This window comes from Triticum aestivum, chromosome 2A (assembly GCF_018294505.1).
Source record: "Triticum aestivum cultivar Chinese Spring chromosome 2A, IWGSC CS RefSeq v2.1, whole genome shotgun sequence".
Classification (NCBI taxonomy): domain Eukaryota; kingdom Viridiplantae; phylum Streptophyta; class Magnoliopsida; order Poales; family Poaceae; genus Triticum; species Triticum aestivum.
This window is the reverse complement of record NC_057797.1, coordinates 687284399-687305042: the sequence shown is the minus strand read 5'-3', so window position 1 is coordinate 687305042 and position 20644 is coordinate 687284399. Positions and strand designations below refer to the sequence as shown.

At 40.6% G+C, this 20644-nt stretch overlaps 3 long non-coding RNA genes across 3 annotated transcripts; 1 reads left to right on the top strand and 2 right to left on the bottom strand.

The window, feature by feature from the left end:
* Positions 1-3680: 3680 nt before the first annotated feature.
* On the top strand, positions 3681-9923 carry LOC123190246 (uncharacterized). The gene is made up of 2 exons (XR_006496226.1): positions 3681-4019; positions 9566-9923. It is a non-coding gene; the product is annotated as an uncharacterized lncRNA (long non-coding RNA).
* Positions 5270-7547, bottom strand: LOC123190247 (uncharacterized). Its single transcript, XR_006496227.1, has 2 exons — positions 7002-7547; positions 5270-5911 (listed from the first exon to the last, which is right to left on the bottom strand). It is a non-coding gene; the product is annotated as an uncharacterized lncRNA (long non-coding RNA).
* Positions 9924-14904: 4981 nt separating the features above from the next.
* Positions 14905-15807, bottom strand: LOC123185945 (uncharacterized). The gene is made up of 2 exons (XR_006493529.1): positions 15363-15807; positions 14905-15074 (listed from the first exon to the last, which is right to left on the bottom strand). It is a non-coding gene; the product is annotated as an uncharacterized lncRNA (long non-coding RNA).
* Positions 15808-20644: the final 4837 nt, after the last annotated feature.

The window sequence follows — 20644 nt, the reverse complement described above, 5'->3', positions numbered from 1 at the left end:
CTTGGAGTAGTTTTAGGATGGGTGACCGATCGGGAAGTTTCTCCCGGGTGCGCACGAGTGAGGACAAAATGCGCAGAAAAGACTACTATTGATATATGGGGCTAGTCTAGATCCCGCAAGGAGTAACAACCACCAGCGGGTGTGTCCGGGGCGTTACAAGTGGTCAAGTTGAACTTAGCAATAGAGAAATAAAATTAATTTTACAAAAAACTGTCAATAGGTGCCGAAAGAATTGGTCTAAGAAATTAGAGGATGCACTTTGGGCTTACCGAACAACATGTAAAAATCCCATGTGTATGTTTCCTTACAAAATGGCTTATGGAAAAGCTTGTCATTTGCCTCTTGAGTTAGAACATAAAACATATTGGGCAATTAAAGAAACTCAACTATGATTTCAAATTTGATATTAGCTCACTAGATGAATGGAGAACCCAAGCTTATCAAAATGCCAAGTTATTTAAAGAAAAAGTCAAAAGATGGCATGATAGAAGAATCCAAAAGCATGAGTTCAAAGTTGGAGAATATGTTCTTTTGTACAAGTCTCGTTTTAGATTTTTTTTGTAGGGAAACTTCTCTCCAAATGGGAATGACCCTATGTTATCGAGGAGTTTTATCGATCTGGAGCTATCAAAATAAATAACGCCGAAGGTACTAATATGAAGGTTGTCAATGGGCAAAGAATAAAACATTATATCTCAGGTACGCCCATTAATGTTGAAAGCAATATTATCCAAACTATGACACCGGAAGAACACATAAAAGAAACCTTCCGGAACACTCCGGAATCATGAAAAAAGAGGAGGTACGTGATACAGTAAGTAAACGGACTCCGAAAAATCCGCAAAAATATTTTCTGTTAGTTTTGGAATATATAAAAAATTAGGAAAATAAGAAACAACCAGGAAGGCAACCCTGGTGGGCACAACTCACCTGGGCGCGCCGCCCTGGTGTCTTGTGCCCACCTCGGGTACCTTCCAGACTCCATTTTTCTCCCGTTTGCTTGTTTCCCAAGATAAAAAATCTTTATATACCCCTCGAACCTATTGACCACCGTATTACGGAGAAATCTCCTGTTTTCTTTTCTTGTTGTTTTCTGACAGATCTAATTCATCATGGCCGCTTCAAGCTCCTCCAAGGACAAGTTCTTCGAGGACGTTATCAACCCATATTTGCGGGAGGTGATGCAGCACCCTCAAGCTATCGAGATGCGTGAGGGGGTTCTCCACATCCGTGATGTGCAGGGCCCCAAAGGGACGGGAACTGTGGATTCCAGGCTCGAAGCTATGGAGCAGGAGGTCTTCAGGTGCAAGGGAATGGTGGAACGTGGACTCAATGCCAATCACCTCATGATCGCGGACTACACCTGTGATCTCAAGGTGGATGGCAAGTCCATGAAGGACATCGTCTTCGTCTTCAACGAGCAAATCAACTTTCTCCAAAGCCAGATCTACGATTTTCAAAACCAAGTATTTGAATATGAGGCAAGGTTTAAAGGTATGAGTTTGGCTGCCAGTTGCAGGACCCGCGAGACTCACTCCTCCTCTTATGATGGTGAGCCCTTGCCATGGAAACCTTAAGATAAGATCGCGACTACTTCATCACCACCACCTTCTTCATCACCAAAAGAGACTTGAGTATCGGGTATGGGAACTCCCCTTGGCTTGTGCCAAGCTTGGGGGAGGTGCCCTGGTATCGTATCACCTCCATTATCTTTTGCCTTTACTTATCTTAGTTCGATTCTTAGCTATCTTTCGATTTAGTTGAATACAAGTTTAGCGGGTATTGGGATTTAGTTGATCAAATACCGGTAGATGCAGTGAGCAGAACAGATGCAGGTACACTACATACTACATCCCACCGTTCCAAAATAATTTTGGTTTTACATTTGTTGAGTAAGTTGATTAAATTTATAAAAAATATGATATCTACAAAATAAAATATAGACATCATGATTATTTTTTTAAAGATTCTAATAAAACTAACTTGGTTTTTCAGATATTGGTATATTTTTCTACAAATTTGAAGAAGTCTGACTTAGGATAAACCTAAACTCCAATTATTTTGGAACGATAGTAATAGTATTTTTTATAAATTACGACCTTAATGTACTTAACCTAATTAATGGTTGTATGTATAAAATAGTAAATTATTTTAGTAATTATGTATTTTTTGTATTAGTTAAAGATTAAGTGAAAGACAACAACAACTCACCCACAAAAAAAAGACAACAACAACTGATGGATAAATACTTTTTCGAACCAATTGCTTCAACTTCAAGTTCCAACAGTTAGTTGAGAATTGTCATTTATTTTGTAGTTAAAAACCATAATTTTATGATTTATCATGGACGCTATCATTGAGACCTAACATACGGTGATATAACATCTTTTACGTCAAATAGTGTTTCGCCCCCCCCCCCTCATGTCCAAATCCCGGCTCCGCCCCTGGCAATGGCGAGGTCGGATCTGCTCCAGCTACATCGTTAACTAATGCGATGAAATGCTGAACGAACATCGTACTGTGCCATATTATCGGAGGGGGCATGGTTCCCTACATGACTATGAATAAGCAATAAAGAAGGCGAGCAAACTATAAAGATGTCCTTTATTGCGCATGAGGGATAATTAGTTGCTCATCTCGTTTTCCTCTCCTAACCCTAGGCGGCTAGGGAAAACTCTTCCCTCCATACTTCATTAGCGAGCCCGTGGATTCGCCTGGCTAGGGAAAACTCTTCCCTCCATACTTCATTAGCGAGCCCGTGGATTCGCCTGCCCTCTGCCTGCCGCTCTGGTAGCTGGTGGCGAGGAGGGAATCTCGGCGCCCTTGCTTCGGTGGTAGTTTAGGTAAGGATTTTTCAGTCCTCGCAGGTGCGGTACTCGGGCGAATGGTAGCTCTTCTTCGAGTTTGTCTTCTGGGTTCCGATCCTACTCGAGTTTGTTCGGCCGGACACAGTCGATGAAGCTCCAACATGGATTCCTACCGTCTCCTTAGGGGCGCTGAGATTAGACTTTCTCATCATGTGACGAGATTTGATGTTAGGTGCTTTAGATGTATGCAATGGTTGAACGGCAATGAGTGTGACTCCTAGGTGTTTGTCCTTAGGGGCACACTTCCTGACTGTCATCGACAACGTCAAGCCGACTCTGGTAGAGAAACGGTGACAACGACGCGTCAAAGACTCGTTGTTGCGGCAGTAGTGGCTGTTCGGTGATCCCAGAATCTCAATGTAATTTTACTATGTTTGAGATACTTTGTACTTTCCGTGTAATAGATTAGATCCTATCCTTTTGAAAAAAAGGCAAAGAAACTATGTGAAATAGATTTTAACGAACATTATTAAAAGGTAAGCAAAACCATCGGAAAGAAGCTCTTGGAGGACTATCTGAAAAAAATGATGTTATCCTATGCAATTGATTTATTTGGGCTGAATTTGTCTTTCCTTGTCTGTGGAAACAGCACAGTGAAACGCATCAGAAAAAAGAAAAAAAACAACAAGACCAGCCGAGCCAGGACTCGAACCAGGGCGGGCAGCTTGCGCTCCTGCACGGCTAACCAACAGGGCGACGGCCTTTCTCAACGCATCATAAAAGAAACTGTAAGTAAAATAATATTTTTATTGACAAATAAGCAGAATAACATTTTCTTCAAGGTGTGCGACGTAAAACGAGGGGAACCCAGAATGCCCCGCATCCCAACGCTCTCGTTTACACGTTGCACGCTCCGGGCAGGCGGCCACTGTACCTCGCTCGTCTACGCCATCGAAATCCACGCCCGCCCCCTGGCCTGGCTCCCTCCCCCGCCGCGTCCCCGCCGTCGCGCGATTGCGGATGAACCCGGCGCACGCGGCTCGCGAGGGTTTCGGCGCACATTTGGAATTTCGTGGTCCACCGCGGCGAGACCGGAGGGCGCGGGAGGTACGGCGCGCGGCCGTCGGCTCTTCCAATGCGGCCGCGCAGGTCGGAGCGCGCGAGGCAAGCGCAAGTCGGTGGCAGGCGGCGGCGGCGGAACAGCTTCTTCAGGTGCGTGTCCCCCGCCACCTTCTCCCTTGTAGCGCTGCACGAGTACGCATGCACGCGCGCACGTCGCGACCGTCGGCCTGGATCGGAGCAGCGCCCACGCGGGCTGCGATCGGCAATGCCGGTTTGTTGGATCTGCGCGAGTTAATCGGCAGTAACCGTGCGAATTTCTCTCCGTGGCGCGCCTATCTGGCAAGGTCCCACGGTTGGGCGCACACCGTCGAACAGGGCGCGTGCGCGCCTGGTGAGCGTGTGGGCGGCACGCCGACACCAGACGTCCCGAGCGATTCATGAGGATTTGGGTACCTTTGTGGCCAGCAATTGATCTGGCGAGGCCGAGGGTGGGCACGCCCACGCGAGCGCGCATGGCGAATTGGATTTCATTGCTGGGGTTTCGAGCCAATTGTTTAGTTTTTTAGGCCCAATTGAGTCTCGATTGGATACATAGAGACTCGATCACGCCAGGCATCTCTTACAAGTTTCTCTGTTGGTCGAACACCAGTTGGGTTGAGCAACAACCAAGGATCTAACTGGTATAGTTTGTGCAAGTTTGTGATTGTTTCATTGATGTGTACGCACTACACACTGGTTTGTTAACTTGACAACACAATTTGTCCATGATCTGTGTTTTCCGTTGGGTTTTCTGGTTAATTGTTGCAAGGAGATCTTGTAAGCTTTGTATTAGTTACAGTCAAACAAATAACAGTACAGCCAAGTTGGATGCAACGTACATTATGAAATACTTGTAGTCTTGTACCAACAATAATCACCTGATTTGATGTGGCTTCGAGGTTTCAATATTACACAATTGTGTAACTAAACACAAAGTGCAACTCCCCATGATCATCACTTTACCAAAAGACGAAAACTTCCCATGACCGTGTTGCATATAGCTGACCGGTATATATAGGCACTTCATAGAATCCGACTTTTGGTGACATAAAGCAACTAGACTCTGGTACTAGTAGCACTGTGGTAGTGCCATTGGATGTTTCCATGTACTCTACAGCCAATCTGCTTAATCCATGTCAAGGTGATGCAATTGTGTGGCACTCATAATGCAAACAGAGGGACTTATCTACTAGAATAACATAGCTAGTTTGTAAACTAAGTGGCAAATAGTTACATTTAACAGTGTGAAGATCTAACTATTGATAAAACCAAGCTACGCTTTCATATGCTAGTGATGTTTGAAGAGAAACCTGAATAATCTTGAAGAGAAATCATGGTACTCTCACGTATCCAATGCAACCTCTTGAAGTAGTCATCATTCATTACTGCCATTTAAGTTCATCCAGTGCTACTGAGATTTTTGCTATTTTGAACAATTCACACCATACAATCTTGTATCCACTTAACTGGCTGGTACCCCTCAAAAAAAAAATTTAACTGGCTGGTATATTATAAATTTGGAATAATGTAGGGATAATGCTATCACACATTTGTTTTCAGCAGTAACTGCAAGTATAATTTTGTTTTCGGAATAGTGCCGCCTTGCTGTCACGGCTTCTGTGGAAGTGTCCCAATCAAGTGGACTTCTTTGCTGTTTGATCACGATATTTATCATCCTACATAATAGTCTGAGGTGCCAGTTACATCTCCTAAATATTTGATGTTAGCAAACATTTCATATGTGGACTATACCAGAGTAAATATAGGTAAATGTGTTTTTGAGAGCTCGAAAATTTAGTTTACGTTGTTAGACATATTCATGTCGTTGTTCCGCAATTTCCATGTCATGGGAAAAATATGAAATTATTATCCAAGCACACATTAAATAGCAATGATCTGCCTTAGATATGATCACCAGAAAATACATGATATATAGCTGCACCTGTTCTCTATGAATGAGCGTCAATGATCGAACTGTTTCTTCTGAGTCATCCATTCTGATTCTACAAAAAAGAGGTACATGTGCATTTGGTCAAAGAATAATCTATTATATCACATTAACTAGAAAATTATATAAGTTAAGTTGAACTTTTATAGGTATTTTTTTGTACTAGCATTTGGTCAAAGAATAATCTATTATATCACATTAACTAGAAAATTATATAAGTTAAGTTGAACTTTTATAGGTATTTTTTTGTACTAGTTACTAGGACATGTTGTTTCAAGGCTGGCAATGTGTGAAATATTCTCATCTCTTGTGGTGAATGATGAAATGTGCCATATCTCGCTGTCTATCTGCGTATTAAAAATATATGAAACTATATCATTCTTCTTTGGCAGCATTTTGGATCCTACACTGATATCCTGTCTAGTACTGAGTTGGCATAGAAATGCATCACACATTGTTCAGAATATGACTTTTTTCTTCTTCCAAAAAACAGTTTTTGATCTGGATAATGCTATGCTAATTCTTCGTAGATGAAAGAACCCTACATGTTCTTTCGAGTAACAACAATCAAGCTCTTTCATACTATTTTTTTTAGAATCTCTTTGATACTATGTGATTTTATAGTTTCATTCTCATAATTTTTTATTAAAATGATGTTCTCCTGGGCTTCATTAACGAAGTTTATTCTCATCGGATATTGTATGTCCGTGATGGATTGTGTAATGCCATGCAAAGAATCATTCCTGTATCTGAACGATATGCACTGCCAGAACGATACACACTGCCATATAAGCTGCAAACAGAAACATTCATACAAATTATAACTGTGCATATAATCTAACAGATATGCAGTCACCAAGACACTCACAGAAATATCTATCTACGCCTTATTTCAGTGATCATGCTGGAGTGGAGCTGCTGTTGGCATCTTTTAGCTTCTTTACACACTTTCTGATGCAAATGTGCATTGTCAGTTTTATCTGCATATTTTATATTTCTAAACTAGTGATGGTCAATGGTGAAAATACTTTACGAGTCTTTATGAGTATTGTAGGTCAACAACATGCAAGTTTCTTTCAGTTGGCACCACATGGACTTTATGTTTCATACCATTCCTTGCACACATGCATGAATTTGTTTCATACCTGACAGCTGAGCTGCAACGCCAAAGTCTTCCGCAGCGACCATCTGCTCCCGCCACCATTTCGTGGAACATTGCCACCGATGTTATCCTATGGCATTGGCGATGCTCCTGCTCTATCTGCAAGTCAATTCTGAAGGCAGCATGGATCCAGAGCTTCTCCGCGTCACTGTGTTGTATGTTTTTTTCTTTCTGTTTTGGCCTCGGCCTTCTAAATTTAGCCGTGGTCGAGCGCCTTGCTCCCCCCCCCCCCCCCCCCCCCAAGCGCAAAACCTGGTTGCTTCTGGCTCACTAGTGTTACCCCTATGGAAGGAAGAGGCACCAAGAAAATTCAAATTTCTCCAGGCCATGCAAAAGCAATACAGGAGAGGTAGAGAGTAAGGTGTAGCCAAGGATGGACTTGCCGGGCAAATGGCAATCGTATCAAAGATTACCGCCTTGTTCTGTGCTGCTGGCAAGTCATCCTTGGCTGCATTCCACTCTCCGCCTCTTTGTGCATGGCTCTTGCGGCAGTGAACTCTTCGCTCTGACTTCTCTTGTCTCTCAGCTATTCAGCTATGGAGGTGCTTCTGGTATACATCAATGGAAGGGTATTTATAGGAGCAGCACTGCAACTTGATCTGGAATGGCACTGAAATCTCCTTTTGACTTACTTCTTTTGAAAGTTAGTGCCATAACTTTTCCCCTTCTAGTGAAAATGATGACCTATCCATGTGTTGGGGCTTTATAGGTTTCCAACTTCTAATAATATATTTGCGGGCCAAAAGCCTAGGAGCTAGCATCTATGGAATTCTTTTGTTAGGTAGGTTATGTGAAGTATATAGGTTACACTGCTGGATGGGGCTCAGTCTACAGAAAATTCCAGGGATTTTGATTATTGTATCATGGAGGAAAAAAAACTAGTGGTGCTATACTGTTAGGAAGTTTCTGTTTTCAGACAGTCTAAATAGCTTCGCATGTTATCATGTGCATCATCACATGATATTTGATCCATGCTTCTAGTTTACCAAGGAATTTCATGTGATCTAGTACTTGGAGGGACGTGCTCCTGACTTCAGAATGAACATCTACTGTTGGGAGGCTATTGATTTCCCTTTTTGCCTCCTCCCTTCCCCCCTGCTTGTCTCGGCACTGCAACCTGGATAATTTTCCGCGATCATTGATTTTTGCCATCCTTGAAATGTTAAATCGCATCTGCAAGCTCAAAGGAAGCTTCTGTGTTGTGTGAAGCTAAAATGTACATTAGTGTGTGATGATGGGAAAACTTCATGGAGAACACCTGTTGTGTGTCGAAATAGTAGATTGTGTTGGAGAATAAAGGTAAATGTTCGATCTCTGAGGCCCGAAATTTTACCTAAATTTAATTCTGAGTTTGCTTCATTTTATTTATTTTGGAGGATATCCGAGGCTTAATATTATGTGAAGTCCATGGTGCACTGTTCTAAATTACCCGAATTTCATTATGCTCTTCTAAATTACTCGATTGGATATGTAGAGACTCGATCGTGGCAGACATCTCGTACAGATTTCTCTATTGGTCAAACACCACCCAAATTGGGCCCCAATGGTCCTTTGAGCAATAACCATCGATCTTACTTGTATAGTTTGAGGAAGTTTGTGGTTGATTCATTGACGTGTACAGTCTGTTAACTTATCTAAACAATTTGTCCGTGAGCTGTGCCTTCCATTGGGTTTTATGTTTGATTGTTGCAGGAAGAGCTTGTAAGTTTTGTATTAAGTTATAGTCAAACAAGTACTAGCAGTAGATGGATCATGTTCAGTTTGGTAGCCAAGTTGGATGCCAACGTGCATTATGAATTACTTGTAGTCTTGTACCAATAATTAGCTGATTTGATGTGGCTTTGATGTTTGACGAGTTACACATTTGTGTCACAATACACAATGTAACTCCCACATGGTCACCATTTCTCTAAAAAAGACAAAACTTCCCATGACTATTGCTTATAGCCGACCAGATATATATAACTGCAGTGGCACTTCATAGAATCTGACATTCATTGTCATAAAGTATCTACACTGTGGTACTAGAAACACTTTTGCCCATTGTTCACCGCCACATGCATATCTAATAGTACATAGACATAGATCAGGCCATGTCTAGATTCCCATTCTGGAGTACTGCCATTGGATGTTTCCATGTACTCTATCAACATTTGTTTAATCTATGTGAAGGAGAGGCAATTCTGTGGCAATTTGTTCAGAATGCAAAACAAAATTACTTATCTACTAGAATTACATGGCATGTTTGCAAAATAAGTGACAACAACTTACATTTAACAGTGTGACGATCTAACTATCGATAAAACAAGCTGCTCTTCATTCGCTAGTGATGTTTCAAGACAAATCATGGTACTCTTACGTTTCTCCAATGCAAGCTCCCAAGTTTGATTTTAAACAACCTCTGAAGTTAGTCAACATTATTTACTGCTATTAATTAAAGTTCATTCAGTGCTATTGATAAATTGGCTTTCTGCTATTTGAGCAATTCACGCTGTATAATCCTATATCCTTTTAATTAGTTATCTTATCACACATTTTTTTCAGCAGAAACTGCAAGCATCGGTTTTCATCCTACATTACATCAGACATCATCAGATGTAATTCGGAATAGTACTGCCTTGCTGTCTCGGCTTCTGTGGAAGTGTCCCAGTGAAGTGGACTTCTTTGCAGGTTTTATTACAGTATGTTGCAATCTTCCATAATATTCTGAGGTGCCAATTATGATACATTGTTTTATATTTTTATTATATATACACTTTGAATGAGTGCTTCCACAGGATCATTTAATATATCAATGGCTATATGTCCCCAATATTTGATGTTAGCAAACATTTCATATGGGCACTGTATCAGAGTAAATATAGATATACATTTGTGAGAGGAAGGAAAAATCCAGTTTATGTCATTGGTCTGCAATTCCATGTCATGGGCTGAAAAATGGTAGTATTATATGAGCACACATTATACAGGGAATGCAAAGAGGTATTGGTAATCTGCCCTAGATATGACCACGAAAAAATCACTTGATTCTCCTTTATAGCTGTACCACTTATTTTATGAATGAGCATCAATAAAACAACTGTGTCTCCTGAGCTGTCCTTTTCTGATTCTGTGAAAAAGAGATACATGTGCATTTGGTCAAGTATTATCTATTACTCTCTCCGTCCCATAATATAAGTACACTAGTGTCCAAAACGCTCTTATATTATGGGACAGAGGGAGTATATCATATTAACCAAAAAGCACTATAAATTGAGCTGAACTTTTATATTTGTTATGTACTCCCTCCGTTCCAAAATAAGAACTAAAACCATGACACTTATTTTGGAACAGAGGGAGTAGTAGTTACTGACAATGCGTGAAATGTCTTTATTTTTCTGTGGCGAAATGATGGAATGTGATTTTTTTCATCGTCCATTTATTTAGAATGAAACTTGCTTATACATCATTCTTCTTGGACGGACTTTGAGATCTTACACTGATATCCTGTGTACTACGAGTTGACAAATCATGCATCACACCTTGTTTAGAATTTTTTTTTCCAAAATAAGTTTTTCAACTGATAATGCTATATAAGTCCTTCATAGATGAAAAAATGTAAAACATAGATGTTCTTTCGAGTATTAACAATCAAGCTCTTTCATACTATGTGGTTTATAATTTCATTCTCATCTGTTTTATTTTTTGATTAATTAAGCGGGATGTATTCTCCGGCTTCGTTAATGAAGGCCAATTTATTCTCATCTAATATTATGTATTTATATGTGTGCTCTCAGTGATGGATAGTTTGGTGATATCGTGCCTGTATCCAGATGATATGCACTCTCATTTTAGCTGCAATCAGATTTTTTAACTGTGCATATAATCTCTGACAGATCTGCAATCACCAAGGTACCCACAGAAATATCTATCTACGTACTATCTAACTGATCATGCTGGAGTGGAGCTACTGCTGGCATACTTTAGCTTATTTACATACTTTCTGATTCAAAAGGTTCGCTGTTTATTTTATCTGCTACTTTGTCTTTCTAAACTGGCGATGATCAATGCTGAAAATACTTTACAAGTCTGTATACATATTGCAAATCAACAGCATTCAGTTCATTTTTACTGGCACCACATGGAGTTTATGTTTAGCGATATTCCTTGCGCACATGCATAAATTTGTTTCAAGTCCGACAGTAGCAGTTAGCGCCAAAGTCATTCGCAGCGAGCACCTGCCACCCGCCACCGTTGCCTGGAAAATTGCCGCCTATGTTCTCCTGTGGTGCTGGTGAGGCTCCTGCTCTATGTGTAAGTCAATTTTGGCATGGATCCAGAGTTTCTCCACGTCACTGTTATGATGGCAGGTGTTTCATCTTTCTGCTTTGGACTAGGACTTCTAAATTTGGCTGAGACCAGCTCGTAATGCCTCTCTTTGGATCTCTCCTCTGTGACTGCAAAAAATGGTCGCTGCTATCTCTCCTGGCTAAATGGAAAATGTTCAGGTGGGTTTCGCGCCCCCATAGCCCCCCTCCCCCCTCCCCCCTCTTCACCCACCAAAAAAAAACTGACAGTTGATAGTTCTGTGAGGCAAGTAGTTTTACCTCTATGGAAGAAGAAAGACACCAGGCAAATTCAAGTTTCTCCAGGCCATGCAAAAGCCACACAGTAGAGGTAGAGAGCAAGGTGTAGCCAAGGACGGACTTGCCGGCAAGATTACTACCACCTTGTTGTGTGCTGTCGGCAAGTCATCCTTGGCTGCATTCCACTCTCTGCCTCTTTCTGCATGGCTCTTGCGGCAGTGAACTCTTCACTTCGATTTGTCATCTCTCTCAGCTATTGAGCTATGGGTGTGCTTCTGGTATACATCGAGGGGAGGGTATTTATAGGGGCAGCACTGCAACTAGATCTGGCACGATAGTGAAATCTCCTTTTGACTTAATCTTTTAAAAAGTTATTGGCATAACTTTTTCCTTGAGTGAAAATGATTACCTATCCACGCATTGAGGCTTTATGGATTTCCAACTTTTAAGAATATATTTGCTGGCTAAAAGGCTGGGAGCTGGCATCTAGTGTAGTGTCAAAAAACGTCTTACATTGTGTGACGGAGGGAGTATTGATTTGTTTTGTTAGGTAGGTTATGTGAAGTATCTAGGTTAGACTGATGGATAGGGCTCAGTCTACAGAGGATTCCAGGGCTTTTGATTAAAGTGTATAGTACCATGGAGGAAAAACTTAGTGCTGCTATACTGTAGGGTAGTTTCTGTTTTTCAGCCTGTCCAAATGGCTTCTTATGTTGTATGATGCATCATCACATGATATTTGATCCATGTTTCAAGTTTACCAAGGGATTTCGTGTGGTTATGGTACTTGTGCAGGATAAGACGTGCTTCTGGCTTTGGCATGCTGTGACAAATACTATTACGCACCCAATGAATGGGTACTGTTGGTTTGCTATCCAGATTTTGACAATATCAAGACTGGCCAAATTGGCACCTTTTTGTGAGGTTGGCAAAAAAATCTGGCAATCAACCAATCACTAGCCAATATTTGGCAAGTCCGTAACCAACCAATCACTAGCCAAATAAATATTGGCATCAAACCAATCATATGCTCTGAGAATGCATTTCTTATCTTTGTCCTGGTGTTGGGTGTCTTTTTTTTTGTGGGGGTGTGTTTGGGGGGGGGGGGGGGGGGGGGGGGATATCGCGTGTGTTAAGGGATTTGGCCTGCTTTAAACAAACACGTACAGAGTTTGTACTAGAGGCTTAATAAGCACCTCTAGTGGTCATGAAATAACCAAACAAATATGGACAACATTGGCACATGATGCATACGCCTTACCAGAAAATTTAGAATCCAAACTCGATCAATACACCAAGAAATAAGAAAAGACAACCCCACTATGAGTAGTACCCGGAAGCCACTATTCACAGTAAAATTGAATTCACTACTATTTCCGACAAGGATTATATTTTCGTGTTTGACATCTAGACTTGATTTGGTCTTGAAATTTCTTGCCGCGGTAGACACCTGTCGTGCCAGTGTTGTAAAAAAAATCAGAACTTTTCATGACAATTGGAGATGGTTAAGTGTGTCTTAGTGCACTAGCATATCTTATGTGCCTAGAGCACACAATATCCCCTTGTTCAGTCATGTACTTCAGAAATATATCTTTCTTGCTCCTATTCTATCCATTTATATGGCAGGAGTAGATTTATAAATCGTGTCTATCAAACAGGTTTGAAATTGAATACAGTGTCTTTATTAGTTCAATATAATCTGAAACTTGTACTTACTATATTTATTCTCTTTATATTCCATTTGGTGTTCAGAGTAAAGACTAGTTATTCCTTGCATTCTTAGTGCGAAATTTCTTTGTGGGTACTAATACTGGAGTTCTCTTAAAATCATATACGCTGCAATGATGTGGTCAGTGTCGAGTCATACTCCCTCTGTTCCAAGTTACTCGAAGTTTTAGCCTTGTCCTAAGTCAAACCTTTTAAACTTTGACCAAGTATATAAAAAATATGCTAATATCTACAACATAAAAACGTATATTGTATGAAAATATAATTTATGACAAATCTAATGAAACTAATTTGGTATTGTCAATTTGATATATCTTTTTGCAGACTTGGTCAAACCTAAAGATGTTTTGACATAGCAAAGCTAGAACTTCAAATAATTTGGAACAGAGGGAGTACTTTTCAAGCATTAATGTTTGTTATCTTTCGAGAAAACTGATATTTTTGTTATTGATCTGCATTTGGTAGCCCTTGTATAATACTAATGTTGGTTTCACGAAATAACCAAAGCTTCATTTGTGACATGTCTTGCCAACAAATCCTGATTTAGGTTTCTGACATTAACAGAGTGATCTCTTTTGTTGTTGGCTCATGATGACACATGCATCTGGGCATCTTATTATGCTGCATTACCACATGATTTATTAGCACACATCATTCAACTTAAATCTGTAAATAATGACCAGTACAATTATTATTACCTGATGCATCAAAAAGTACATTGGCTGGTATCGCTGATTTGGTTGAATATTACAGCTACCGACTTCCTGTGTGACTTCTTATGTAAAAGAGAAAATCACATCTAAATAATGTACCATCTGTTCTCTCTGTATATTCAAGTACTTTCAGACTCATGCGATACTTGTCATGGAGGGTTGTGGATTTGTTGTGACCATGTATTCTAGACTTTCTACTCCCTTCGTTCCTAAATATTTGTCTTTCCGTATATATATTCATCTCTCAGACTCATGCGATACTTGTCATGGAGGGTTGTGGATTTGTCGTGACCATGGTGTTCTAGACTTTCTAGATTACAATATCAGTGTTAGGCATGAAGCCCATATATTGGAGTCCAATAAAACCATGTTCCGTCATCTATCAACCATTCAACTTTGAGGTAATGAAGGATGCTCAATTAATGTGGAACGTGTTTTGCTTCGAATACAAAACGTAATTCTCATGTCACAATTAGAACAGTTGATGCTGACAAGTTTCATCATTTTTATTATGATTTTTTTGAATAAAAGTTAGATATAGAGCCTTACTAGTTACTCCGCATTGTTCCCTTCAGAAAGCTGCATCAGTCATTAGCTCATTATTATGGTTTATCGATGCTGAGCATTCACCCATGATACCTTGCATCGGGAAAATGTTTTAGTTTTTGTGCTAATAATGAGGTAAAGCTCTCGTTAATATCGTCACCTTTGGGCTTTTAGCCAATAAAGTAAAGTACACTATTCAAAGGACATGAACAGGACAACTAACACTGATTACTTGAGGAATGAAGTTGTCCATTCTTTTTTGTATTGAAAAGGGAATGCAGTGCTTTTGTAACATGGTTACATTGCTGATGCACCTCCTGCTTCCTGTCCTACATAATTAAGATTTTCTTTTGTGTATACATAATCTTTGTGGTACAATATTGCAAGTACAATTTTTGCCGCCATGTGAGAGCCTTGAGGAATCTTTTGTCATGCAGTGTGTTCTGTACATCCTTCGGACTTTCATTTTCGTCAGGGGGTACCACAAGAAAGTCAATCTCTTATCTTAAAAAAAAATCATGGATTAGCATAAAATAATGGCAAAGGAATGATGATATCGTCTGATATATACATATGGAATTGTACAGATCTGATGTCAAGTGGAGGTTGAGTTTGTATCCAAGCCTTTTGTACTTATGTTTTTTATTCATGCATTTCCATTGCAGATAGAACAGTAATAAGCTATTCTTTTTTACTTTCCATATATACATATATAGAGCTGGAATTTTTTTATGTCTAGTAGAGGTTGAACTAGCTTGAGATGCTAAGAGCTGGCTAGCTAGAGATGCATACCTTTTATGCTTTGCATACTTATTCATGTATTTCCATGATGGAAGTTGATAGAAATGCAGGCATTAGAGTTTTCTCAACAATGCTTGAGGGCCAAACACCAGAAGAAGAGAACTAAGTGTAGCCAAAGACAACTTGCCGGCTAACTCTAAAGCTCAACGAACTCCCAGCACCAGGAGCCGGCAAGTCATCCTTGGCTGCATCCCGTTCTCTGCCTCTTAGCGTATGGCAACCCAGCAGAAGCCTCCCCAGTATACGCTCTACAGGTACTTACTTCTCGGCTCTCGCCCCTTCTTCCTCTTCCTCTGCCCTGACTGCTTTGCTATCATGTGGAATGGTCTGCTGGTGTGCATTGCCATAGGGTGGGATGGTCTTCATTTATAGGCACGAGCAAGTTGGATATGGAATTGTTATGGCCGATGAGTTAATATACTGCAAAATATTTCACCACAAAGTTTTCCGTTTTTGGGATGAGACATGATGAGTCACCAATTGGCTGTCCTGGGTCCGGTGCCCATTTTTAAACAAGTATAGTGGCCCATGGCCATGAGGGTTCGGCATCTTTTGGATTGGTTGGTTGAGAGGATTAGCATTTGATCTGTGCTGCATGTGGAGCCTGTGGACATGCGGTGGACGTGGTGCGCAACTCTTGACCTAAGCAAATTTTATTGAGTTCTTTGTAGTCCATTTGCAAACATTTTAGAATTACAAAAGCTTGTCAAGTACTACCTCTATAGTATTGGACAATCACAAACCCACGAATAGTAAACATTCTCCCTTCGTTCTATTAAAAGGCATCCTCAATATATGCTAGCAGGACCATTTTCACCATGATTTCGGTTACTATACTGAGAATTTCAACTAACAACCAAATTCTGAAAAATAAAATTGTATGCATTAATCTTCAGTTTGATTCTTGGAAGGACCAGCCTAGCTGTCCTTATAGAAAGGTAGGTTAAAACTAATTTTGCAGACATGCATGTGCCTCTCAGGACTGAAAATAGATTGGAGCATTTTGTCCATCCTGCATAAAAATCTGGTAATTACACTAGAAAAATAGGTTGTATGAAACAGTTGCATGCTTATATTAGTTACATCATGCTACTAATTAGAAATGTCTGCACTTAATTTATGTTTAAAAACTTAAATTCTCACAAAGATCTCTGGGAATTTTTGCGGTAATTTATGGAATCTTGTGTAATGCCAACATGTTGTCTTCTTGTGATACTTTGCAAATCTTGTAGCAAATCTCACATATGTACTTGTCATAATTGTTGGTGTACTCAAAGGCTTAGGGGGGGGGGGGGGGGGGGGGGGGCGTCGAGTATAGATGTATCAAATCAAAACCTAGCAAGCAATCAAAGGTTAGGAGTTCCTAAGATTATAGCCGATCTTAAGACATTAAGACATCATAGCAATTCCACGGTCAGTGTTTGCTGTGGCCAGCATTTCAGCCACACCAGGGACATTGTGTCCCCAGGCAATCGATCCTGCAAGCTACATGTACCGGAAAGCAGAATTATTTGTGTTGTGGCGGGGACCTACAAAATCAATGGAGGCATGGTGGCGATACTGTTGTCGTCGGTGCCTCGGTGGCCGTTTCTCTTGTACCATTATTCTTTACCACATCTGGCTTGAGAACCCACTGGACACTGGTGGTTCGTTTGGAGTATATGGCAATTGGTTATTTTGGCAGCGTCGACCTTGATGGGGCTCGGTCCCTCCTCCCATGATTTGATGCCGTGCGTATCCCAATTGGATTGCGTGGTCTCTCTCCCCTAGGCTCTCCTCCCACTAATTTGATTGGTGAGCAATCTAGTCGTAGGGATAGGTGGTCCTAATGACACGATGTAGATCTTTGAGAGCTGATGTCTCCCGCACAATTGCAGAGGTAGTACCATGATAACAACAAATTCAAGCAGTCATTCATTGGCTCCCGAAGCTTAGGCACCTGTCCTATATTGTTTATTAACGCCGATCCTAGATTTCTTATGTCCGGCATCTTGTATTCGGCAGAGCCAACGATTAGTATTCTGGTAACTATCAGGTTGAGCGAGACAATATCATATGATGGTTACTCAATAGACAGTGAGGCTAGTGGTATTGAGTTGGCTTTTTAACTACTAAAGCTAACTCACGTATTTGTAGGCAATCCAAGCACTTACTACAAGTTGATGCAGAAAGTTAGGCGGCAGGGAGCCGCCATGACAACACCAGATCGAATCAATAAGTCAGCTGGTGAAAATTGAACGTTGGTGTGCTTCTGAGCTAGGAGTAATGGGTTAGTTGGTTTGTTCATTGCCCACAGGCTGTTACGTATTGCTAAACTACGAAATCCCGGCTCTGCAGTTTGCACAGGGCTCTGACCTCTCTAATTTTACCTTGGGCAAAACATGCTAGGTTCGTGCAGTGATCTGGTGCCTATCGCATTGGGGAACACAGAGCTAGTTGATGTCCACATGCACTTGTGAGTTGTGAGTGGCTCCGGTATTTTGACCTGAAAAAGTGGCTCAACCATGAGAATGAACTTTCTGTTGGAATAATCATAAATGAAAAATGTGTACATAAATGCATATTCCTGGGGAAAGATTTAGGTCGACACACTACTTTTTGGAGAAAAAGATTTGTTTTGCCATGTGCACGGCAGAAAGTCAAGATATGGTACAGCTTGCTACCACTAATTTTGGGATTATTATTCGGAATATATATTTTACGCAAACAATAACCTGTCAATTCCACTTGCAATTATGCTTGTGAGATCCAAGACCTTAGGGTCATATTGGGTGTGCTAGCGAATCTTGTGATGTGCTAGGATTTTTTTAAAACACTGTACAAACGCAAATGCTCACATAAACACAAGTGCATTTATGAACACGCACGCACAATTTACCCTTATGAGCATCTATGAGCTAACAAACCCCAACATTGTTGAAGTCTTCACATGTGTCTCGTAGTGGATGGGGTAAGGATACTATTTACTGAATATCCATTTCTGAGTCCAGACTCATTTGCACCCGGTCAAGAAAAAAATCACATAAAATTCAAAAACAACCAAGTTTTTTTTCACATGGTAGATAATTTGGTGCATGATGTGCGCTCCAATTTTCAGATCATTTGGACATAGTTCTCAGCAAAAAAGACAAGTTGGGTTGGAACATTTTTACATACCTTAAATTTGTCTTTTTTACCGAGAGCTACTCAGATGTTCAAATGATATGAAATTTGGAGTGGACCTTACGCACCAAATTATCTAATATGCAAAAAACTAAAATTATTTTTTTAATTTTCTAGTATTTATTTTGAATTGTTTCTTCAACGCGGGTGCAGATGAGCTTCGGCACTGAATCGCTGCTCTCACTATTTATTCCATTGTTAAATTTGGTACTCCCTCCGTCCAGGTGCATAGGGCGTCTAACGAAAAATTAGTATTCCAAATATATAAGTCACCATGCATGTAATAAGTTCCTCATTCTTCATGATCATTAATTTTCATTTTGCATGCTACTCCCTCCTTTTTGGTTTATAAGGCTCAATTCAAAAATCTCACCAACCAAGGTAGATGATAAGTGGTGGAATATTTTTTGTAGTTTGCAAAAGCATCCAATTAATGTTTTTGTTTTCCTCAAAAAATTATGTTTACGAATGCATTAATTGCAATGCATGCATGCATAAAGTGCATGCATTGGTCAATTTTCTCTTAATACTTGCATGCAATGATTTAATGCACCTTGAAGTCTGAACATGTGATGGGGAATAACCAAATTGAGCCTTATAAAATGGAAAAACTAAAATTTTGAGATAGCCCTATAAACCGGAAAGGAGGGAGTAACATTTTCATTGGTTGGCGCATTAAATAGGTATTGCATGTTGCTATTTAGGAATTAATGGCATGGGAAACCAACGTTGTGGTTGGCTCCTCCCAATTTTCCAAGTCGGCCAAATAGGAATCATTATTGTCATTGATTTTTGGTTTAGTCTTCTCCATCCAATCTCCACGCACCTAGGTTGCGATGCAGCATCTTAGATGCCCTATGCACCTGGACGGAGGGAGTAGTAGTATTCACAACCTAATCTATTTTCTTTGTCTTCATGAAATTTTGAATTGAAGATATGAAATTTTGTGGCAAACTAGAGCACTATATATATAATCTGTGCACTATAAATGTTTGTCAAATGGTTTAATAACTTTTAGACATGTTTCCAATGGCCTAGTGTTTGAGCTAGATAGATAGAGTGGTGATGCATCCATTCCATGTGCCGCCGAGATTCTTACCGCACCCCGTTCCTTGCCATGATGTCTTTTCTCTCCTCTTTGCTGGCAGAGGTGAGTACGGATGCCTGTTTTCTTGCACCACTTGGTCGGCGAAATGCATTTCTTTTTCGCCATCGGCGGGTCTCGGGAATTGGATTCCCTCAGGGCGTACATGCCGCGCGGTCCGTCCAACCGCTGAGATTGCGGCGGCCCTTGGCCTCCTTGTAGGGGCACTCGGTGAACGGCCGGTGACCCCATCGAGAACAGACCGCTCAGGCCCCGGGCAGGAATGGCTTTCTGTCTGCTTCGGTGCCTGTCATGTGCCCATCGGTGAATCTTTGACACGTCTCGTGGGAGAATTGGTGACGAGGCACCTCTAGAAAGGCTTGCCAGCCTATCACGTTCGCCCGCATATATTCTGCCGATACCCTACCTTGCTAGCTAGGCGTTTCACGTGCAACAATTAGCACTTGCGCTAACACACCGGGAAGTTGTTCAAGATACGATATGAAGCATCCCCCTCCCCAATACAGTGATTGAATTCTTAATACTAGGAAGAATAATATGGAAACTATGTGAGAAAAATAATATGAAACACGGTAGTTTGATATGCCGTTGCGACTCATTAAAACCTGATGGAAGAATAATATGAAAATTGTAGAACATATACGCCCAACATATAATAGTTTGGTGCGCTGGTCCTATATATGGGGTCTTAACACAACGACTTCCCGACTGTCTATTACAATAATGTTTGCCCGGCTCCAACGAGGGAGGGGCAATACGATGACGCGTCTTCGACTTGCTACAGTGCTCGTAGTCCTCGTTAGGTGGTCTACAAACCTGGATGTAAATTTTACTTCTAGTGTTCTTTGTTCTACCTTGACAGTTGATGAATAGATCGAAAGTTTTCTCGCAAAAATAAAATAAAATAAGACTTGTACGACAGAAAAACTTGTTTAAGAAAGAAAACAATAATTTAGTTTGAGAATAAATATGTTTTGTGCATTCCCCATAAAACTCCAAGTAGGAA